The 8227-nt window shown below is 47.5% G+C and overlaps 1 pseudogene; it reads right to left on the bottom strand.

The window, feature by feature from the left end:
• Nucleotides 1-278: 278 nt before the first annotated feature.
• LOC122130232 lies at nucleotides 279-7418 on the bottom strand (annotated as a pseudogene).
• Nucleotides 7419-8227: the final 809 nt, after the last annotated feature.

The following is an 8227-nucleotide window of genomic DNA, read 5'->3' on the forward strand; positions in this document are numbered from 1 at the left end:
GTGAAGTGTAGTGTAGTGAATTAGTGTAGTGTAGTGTAACTGTGCGGTGGCAGCCTTATATACCACCAAGTATTCAAATTTCACCTGAATGTAAAAATGACACCTTATAATGCCAGATTACATGTTCTTATCAAGTTCCCATTTTTCTCCAATGTTGTTTCCAACTCCAGTGAGTAAGTACCCCAAATAATTTAACAACTAACCAGAAACCTCCAGGTTCACACTGAAATCAGACACAATAGGACTAATCATCTCCACGCCTGAATCAGACCTTTTGCCTGTCCTGGACAAGTCAACCTCTGTTCAGGGAACAATGTCCCAAAAGTTACTGCACTAGGAAAACCCCTTCAATTAGGTATAAAATAGAAGAATATAATAAATTCATTAAATAAAGTATTGCACTGATAACTACTTTATGGATAACTAATGACAACAGAGGGTGCACATTCATCCGCTTCTGAGTGGAGACAGTCGCCGCATCTCATGATCCTAGAAAAGAGGATGTGGGGTCTGCCAGCCGGTAACGTGGGAGCCTCAATCCCATGTCCTCATCCTGACACAGAGAGGAACATATCACACACACACACACACACACGCGCACGCGCACGCGCACACGCACACGCACACGCACACGCACACGCACACGCACACGCACACACACACACACACACACACACACAGTCAGTCAGTCAGTAAGATGGGGCAAATTTGACACATTACAGCATACTGTATCTCTGTCTGTCTGGCAACAGATGGCCCTTGCGATAGTAATTAAATAAAACTCCACCTCTGTATCTCCATCTGTCTATCTGTCTGTGTGTCTTCTTATATTTGCATGCAGAGTGTTCGACTGTTGGAAAACTGTCTTGAGAAAATGAGTATCAAGATCACTGAGGCAGAAAATATCCAGAACACATTCATTCGTGTGGTGAGACACAGAAGGCACTCAGAAACAACCATAGGCATAGGGGTAAGGTCCTTCTGTAGTCTAGAGTACAGGTAAACAGGCATGTCATCTAACTTTCACACAATTTGAAGAGCGTGACTTTTTCCATATCAGAAATAATGTGTTGATGCTCCAAGCTGATCCCAAGCAAGGAAGCAATGTGTGCATGAGTGTGGCCGTCTAAGATGGGGGGTTTCAACTCTCTGTTTAACTTACATTTACATTTACATTTACATTTAGCAGACGCTTTTATCCAAAGCGACTTACAAGGATGTATACACATTTTTACATTTCCACTGACGGCACACTGCACATCAGGAGCAATTAGGGGTTCAGTGTCTTGCTCAAGGACGCTTCGACAGGGAATTGAACCAACAACCTTCTGATTACTAAACGACTTCTCTACCTCCTGTACCACTGTCGCTAACTGTCTCCTCCTCTACGCTCTGTCTGGCAGGCATCTCAGTGGCCAGGGGAGCCTTACTGTGTCTCCTGTGTCGGCTGTCTCATCCTCAGTGTGCTCGCTGAAGTCGAAGTCGGAGAGCATCTCGTCATAGTCAGTCTGGTACTCCGATTCATCTGCTGTTTGAAGAGAGAATTATGAAGGGGTGAAGGAGGTAAGGGGTTGGGGGGGGTTGGAATGGGAACACTCCGATCTAACGTAGAAGAAGAATTGGGACTTTTTTCGAAGTGACGCTGAAAAATACTGTGTCTCTCGTGAGGTCCTGCTCTTACCATCTAGGGCAGGCTGCTTGACGGCCGGCTCTATCCGAGACACAATCTCTGCCAGATCAGTGAAGGACGCATTGGGGCAGGTGAGCACCTGAGGACACAAAGATTCACCTCAATAGAAGAAGAATCACCGAAGCAACAACTAGCACAACAAAACGAACAAACTCACTACCAAACACATACAACAGTCTGCTGCCTGCACTGAAGAAAAACATTCAAAGCAGTTTGTTCGCTAACCAAGAGGCCACATCTGGTTGACTAATAACGTTGGTGACTTAATTGTTGTGATAATTCATGAAAGCATTGCAGTATAGTCCATTACAATAATTGGTAATCTCATGCAGTGTCTCCGAGGCAAAACTCAATTACAGAAGCAGTGCACGTGCTAATGAGAGATGTGCACAGAAGCAGTGCACGTGCTAATGAGAGAGGTCACAGAGGAGCAGTGCACGTGCTAATGAGAGCGGTCACAGAAGCAGTGCACGTGCTAATGAGAGATGTGCACAGAAGCAGTGCACGTGCTAATGAGAGCGGTCACAGAGGAGAAGCAGTGCACGTGCTAATGAGAGATGTCACAGAGGAGAAGCAGTGCACGTGCTAATGAGAGAGGTCAAGAGGAGAAGCAGTGCACGTGCTAATGAGAGCGGTCACGAGCAGTTGCACGTGCAATGAGGCAGTCACAGAAGCAGTGCATCGTGCTAATGAGAGCGGTCACAGAAGCAGTGCAACGTGCTAATGAGAGAGGTCACAGAGGAGAAGCAGTGCACGTGCTAATGAGAGCGGTCACAGAAACAGTGCACGTGCTAATGAGAGCGGTCACAGAAACAGTGCACGTGCTAATGAGAGAGGTCACAGAGGAGATGTGCACAGAAGCAGTGCACGTGCTAATGAGAGAGGTCACAGAGGAGAACTAGTGCACGTGCTAATGAGAGCGGTCACAGAGAGAACTAGTGCACGTGCTAATGAGAGCGGTCACAGAGGAGAAGTGCACGTGCTAATGAGAGAGGTCACAGAAGCAGTGCACGTGCTAATGAGAGAGGTCACAGAGGAGAAGTGCCCCAGCACTCACGTTACTCTTCTTGCTCTTGTGGAACTCCTCCTGGTGCCAGTCCTTCAGAATCTGCTCCACCACCCCGCTGCGCTGCCACACGCTGAACACCGTCTTCCCATGCTGGTAGCCAACATCCTACAGAGACAGGAGACAGATGAACAGAACCACAGAGAGGAAGAGAGAAAGAGAGAGAGAGAGAGGGAGGGAGAGAGAGAGCGAGAAAGAGAGAGAGAGAGGGAGGGAGAGAGAGAGAGAGAGGGAGGGAGAGGTTTCAATGTTTAAACCCCTATATTGAACCATCACATGAATCAAGGACTCCTAAAAAGGCCCCATCCCTGCTACCCCCACACCATATTAAAGGCCACACCAAGAACATAACCACTTATCACCAGGTAACAACAGGCTACCGATATCATCAATCGACCACAGACTTTTGTCTATACACCATTTGCGTGAAAAAGATCTGACATAAAAAGAGAGAGAGAGAGAGAGAGAAAGAGAGAGAGAAATGAGGAGAGGACGACTTACTGCGATCTCATCAAACTTGCCGAAATCCAGTGTGCCGTAGCGGTCGATGGGCGGCCGGATGTACTCGCAGTACTCGCTGTTCTTCAACCAAATCATCCAGCTGACGCACGCAGCACACGTAGGCCAGACGCGTCTGGATCTCAGCCATGTTCAACACCTGCAGAAAACAACACACACACACACACACACACACACACACACACCCCAGTTACATACCCATACCAGAGTCATTACTCTCCACACTGGTCATGGAAGGCCTCCGGGCAGGGTTTAGGTCTCATCCACTGTCCTTCGCCCTAGCCACAGGCATGGCAATGTGGGGCTTTATTCTAGCGTCTTGGAGAGATCCATAGGCGTCATACCATGTGAGGCGCGACTTACCGCGCTGACGCCGTCGTGATGAAGGGGTTGACGTCGTTCCACAGCAGCCACCAGCCAGACCAGCGCGTCCGCACTGTAGTTGGTCAAGGTCCCTCTACAGTGCGCGGCCTGCAGCCCACAGTCTAGACGGCGATCACGCCAACGCGGTTGGCACCGCATTGGGGAGCGGCGAGGCCGACGTCAGCTTGTTGGCGGGAGGGGAGGTGGAGCGGTTGGCAACTAGGAAGGTCGAGAGAAGCCGTTCAACTGAAAGTCACTCTGGGAGGGCCAGATGTCTTGTTTTTTTATTCATCCACTGGGAACACCTTTTAGCACTGTTGCAAAACGCCGCCATCTCAGTCGAGAAACAGACTTACAGCATACACATACGTAGCTAGAGTAATGGACAGTTTCACTCCAAGGCAAGGTCAGGAGAGATTCATGCCAGCGATTAAAAGTGCGACCCTCGCAGACAAATTGGACAGTGAAGGCATACTTTGCATCAAAGTTGTACTCGTGAGCCAATGACCTTGATGTAGCTAATGGCTTGCTCTGGCACTTGAGTTCCAGGAGCAAGGGACGGGAACGTCCCGAGAAAACCCTATTAAAAGATGGATGTGGCTTTCGCATCCAGTCACTGCAATCATCTAGATTGGCCCGAGCTGGACACCGTTCAGTCTCCCATTAACATGACATATTCCACTCAAACCCTGCACTGTCACTGAAACCTGACTTCATTTTTGGGTTTTTGTAAAGCAACCAGACGATGGATGCCAACCGTCAGATCAATCGTCAGGCAATGCCCGTTGTGGTGGGGCCCTTTAAAGAAGAGATAAATGAGATATGGGGAGGGGGGGTCAACCTGGCAGATTGTTGATGTACCCTCCGTCCATGAGTAAGTGACCGTCTTTGGGGTCGCAGAGGGTGGCAGGTAGCCAGAGAGGACATGCTGGCACGTATGTACCCCAGAGAGAGCCTGCGGGAACAAATCACAATCAGAGCTGTTACTGGACCCAGAGACAGAACAAGGGAGGATGTGTGGAAGAAGGAGAGAGATAAATGGGGAGAGAGACAAATGAAAAGAGAGAGAGAGAGAGAGATTGATCTTTATTTAGATTTTTTCTCAGTGCAGCCTACTTATACTCTGTAGTATAACGAGCTTAAAAGTCACTAAAATGATCATTGTCATTACTTACCATGATTAGTATTATTGCATATACGTGTGTGTGTGGTGTTGTGTGTGTGTGTCCGTGTGTGTGGTGTGTGTGTGTTACATACCATCAGTGTGCACACGCATACAAGAGGCCGTGATGTCTGTGGTGATGTTAAAGTATGGCAGCCACATATCCTTTGGGAAGAGAGACAGTAATACAGAAACAGACAATAAAAGGAAGGAACCTTACTCAGGAACTCACAAGCCTCCAGCTTTTGGATTACTACTTTCTCAGGGGACACATCCAGCTATTATGGAGCCTGCTGTATGCAGTTCATTTTACAGAAACCCAAAGGCATTGTGCTGAGCTGGCTAGGGTGACCAAGACAGCCCTGTTCTCATCTTCCCACCTCATCTGTTTGCCTTTGAAAATGGCACTGATCCGTTGTTGAAGGAGGCTCTGAGACATGGAGGTCACTGGGTACGTCAGGTCGAGAATCTTCTTGAACATGAGGTCATCTCCTGCGGAACGACAGACAATATTCTGGTTTTCAAGAACACCACAACCCTTTGGCTGAATGGATTATTATAAAAGGAATATGTCAAACAACACACTGACATACACACACACACACACACACACACACACACACACACACACAACACACACACACACACACACACACACACACACACACACACCACACACACACACACACACCACAAACACAGTCAAACACACATACACACTCGCACAAACACGTAGAAATTAGAGACAGTAGAAATGAACTGGTAAACTTAAAAAGTAAATGAAGAAATACTATTCAGGACACAGAAAGAGGCTACACTGAAACACAACCCAAACACATATTACAGACGTACACACATTCTCATGCGCACACACACAAAACAATTATGCACAGACGTACACACACTCTCATGCACCACACACAACATATATGCAGACGTACACACACTCTCATGCACCCACACACAAACACATATGCACAGACGTACACACACACACACAAACACAGTCAAACACACATACACACTCGCACAAACACGTAGAAGATTAGAGACAGTAGAAATGAACTGGTAAACTTAAAAAGTAAATGAAGAAATACTATTTCAGACACAGAAAGAGGGCTATCACTGAAACACAACCCAAACACATATGTACAGACGTACACACATTCTCATGCGCACACACACAAACAATTATGCACAGACGTACACACACTCTCATGCACCCACACACAAACATATATGCAGACGTACACACACTCTCATGCACCCACACACAAACACATATGCACAGACGTACACACACTCTCATGCGCACTGTGGTAGCCCAAGCTGCTCTTGGGCTCCCACTTGGTTGGAACACGAGTGAATTCCCTTACCAGGCCTACACAAGGCAGACTTTAGGACCCTGGGGAGGTGTTCTGGTGACTAGGCAGGTCGGGCTTTCCCTAATTGAAAGCTCACCTGCAGATTGTTTGACTAGTGGCTGATCAGTGCCAATCTAGTCAAACCAAAGAGTTTAAAAGAGTCAGTGAGAAGCAGGACTGGCGAGAGAGAGACAGAGGGGAAGTTGCCGGTTGCACTGGGTACAAGCCGGAGGGTTTACCCCATTTTCTGTTTGTTTAAATACCTTTGTTTTAAGTTTGAAGCCTTAATAAAGAGATGCTTGAGAAATTCCCTTGTTGCGTCCTTCTGAGAGCTGGGCTGCGACAGCACACACACATATGCACAGACGTACACACACTCTGATGCACCCACACACAAACACATATGCACAGACGTACACACACTCTCATGCGCCCACACACAAATACATTTGCACAGACGTACACACACTCTCATGCACACACACACACAAACACATTTGCACAGACGTACACACACTCTCATGCACACACACACAAACACATATGCACAGACACACTCTCATGCGCACACACACAAACACATATGCACAGACGTACACACACTCATGCGCCCACACACAAACACTTATGCACAGACGTACACACACTCTCATGCACCCACACACAAACACATATGCACAGACGTACACACACTCTCATGCACACACACACAAACACATATGCACAGACACACTCTCATGCGCACACACACAAACACATATGCACAGACGTTCACACGCCCACGCTAAAAACAAGTTACAGTACCACCGTCAACAAAGCACAGTCACGCCTAGTGATTAATAATCCAGGTTCAGACGCTAACAATCAGTCCAAAAGCAGCAGCCTCAGCTGCATGGCTGAAACAATAACACACAGTTCTAATTCTAATTCTAACAACTTAATAACACACAGTTCTAATTCTAATTCCAATTCTAACACCATAATAACACACAGTTCAGCGCCTTCCATTTCTCCAGTAATAATGACGGAGGGTTCAGCGTGACCTTGAGGACGTGGCGCGCTCACGTGATTGGGGATGAGGTGGGTGGGTTACTCACCATGGACCACTCCCGCGCCCGACCCTTCATGCGGCTGGTGCTCCTGTCCTCGGCATACAGCGCCCCCATCAGGGAGCCGATGGAGGTGCCTCCCACCAGGTCTATGGGGATGCCCGACTCGATCATGGCCTTAATGATGCCAATCTGAGAGCAGCCCCTGCACACAATGCAACACGGGCATGTAAACAAACAGGCTGCCATGACGATGGGAGATGGTGCCGGGGAGCTGAGATGAAGGGCAGTTGAAGGGGAACTAGATGAGCTTTTGCCTAGGATCTCCTTGTGTTTTAAAGTAGGCAACAGGTGGGGGAGTGTGTATTGCTGCATGCTGAAGTTCTCTTTGGCTAATATCTTCACAGGCCAATATCTAGTTTCCCTTCAACTTGTGTTTTAACCATAACAAGAAAAAGACCCATGGTTTAGTTTCAAGAAAGAACACAAGTGATACACCTTGTTAACCCTTACAGTCGTGTTTAAACCACCACGAAACGGAAGAGGGGGAGCAAAACAAACAAAAACAAAACAGAAGAACTGTGTTGTCTGGGCATATGAAATCTGTGTTTGATTTCACTGCCAGAGCTGAGGACAAAACACCACACCGACACGGACAGTACTGAGGAGGCACACCCACCTGACTTGAGCTCCTGAGTGCAACTGACAGAAGAGACAGACAGAAGGACAAACAGACATCAGACAGACTGACTGTGACACACAAAACCCTGAAACAAACACCGGTATGAACAAACACACTCTCTCTCTCTCTCTCTTTCTCTCTCTCTCTATGTCTCTCTCTCTTGCTCACACACACACACACACACACACACACACACACACACACGTCTACCAAGATCCATTGTACTTCACACACAATGCAGATCCACTCCAGCAATGTCTTCATGAAGAAAAACACAGTTAACACTTTGAACCTTAAAGATATTTCACCTTCCGCCTTCAGCTCCGCAATAA

This window comes from Clupea harengus, unplaced genomic scaffold (assembly GCF_900700415.2).
Source record: "Clupea harengus unplaced genomic scaffold, Ch_v2.0.2, whole genome shotgun sequence".
NCBI classification, from domain to species: Eukaryota; Metazoa; Chordata; class Actinopteri; order Clupeiformes; family Clupeidae; genus Clupea; species Clupea harengus.